The sequence below is a fragment of the Theobroma umbraticum genome, unplaced genomic scaffold, assembly GCF_002168275.2.
Source record: "Theobroma umbraticum cultivar Fairchild unplaced genomic scaffold, ASM216827v3 scaffold_44.0, whole genome shotgun sequence".
Lineage (NCBI taxonomy): Eukaryota > Viridiplantae > Streptophyta > Magnoliopsida > Malvales > Malvaceae > Theobroma > Theobroma umbraticum.
The window spans coordinates 5,910,382-5,911,479 of NW_018397255.1; positions in this window are offsets into that span (position 1 = coordinate 5,910,382).

The window sequence follows — 1,098 nt, forward strand, 5'->3', positions numbered from 1 at the left end:
ATATATATATATATATATATATATATATATATTAGGATCATGTTCCTAAAATATCGCTGAAATTTTAGAAAATAATAAAATCATGAATAGGCACATGTTTTCATTGAAGAGTCAATATTGCTATTATTATTTTGCCAGGTTTTGGCGTACATGACTTAATAGAGCAGCACCAATTCAAAGTCTTTGGGATTCAGCAAAGATTATTCCAATGCAAGTTGTAACATTCAATAGGTTTTGTTCCATTAATTCCAACTAACAAGGTGACCCTCATAACACTTTTTTGTACCGGAGTTAGCTACTACATAGTCCTCTCTATGTCTACGGAGTTTCTCTACCGCCAATCGTATTGTTAAAACGTATGCATGACAATTTAATGTCTAATATTGAACCAATGAAATTTTATCTTATCAAGAAGATCGAATAGTATAATAAAGAAATGTAAAATCAAGAAGCATTTTCTAAATAATAATTTATCCTTGAAATATACAAAATGTACATTTAAGTGAAATTCATATTATATCAAGTTAATATAATCCGTGCATCAAATATGCAAATAACTCTATATTATTTAAAATTTTTTAAAAAATATCATATTTAATGTACATATTTCCCCATACAAAAAATGAAGGAGTTAATGCTTGTTTGATCTGATTTTTTTTTCAACTTATTTATCTCTTAAAAATAAAAATCAGACTAAATATAAATTGTAAAAAACTCTTAAAAAATGAGCTTTAGGAAAAGCTCCCACGAGTAACTTTTTTTTCTCTTTTTTTTAAAAAAAATATTAAAAAATTATTTTTATTTCAAAAATATTCTTATTTATTAAAAATAATTACAATATAACTTTTTCAAATAAAAAAATACCCTTTACAATAATTTTAACCAAAATTATAACTTATAATAAAAAAATTATAAAAATAATTTACCTAACAACTTCAACTTAATTCTAAAAATTATTATTTTTCATAAAAACTTCATAATAATTTTTAAATTAGAAAAAAACTAAACCAACCAAGCTCTTAAGAGTTGACAAAGTTGACTGACCTAAATTCACTCAATTTAAATTCAAATAATCCAAACTAAATCTAAACTCAAATC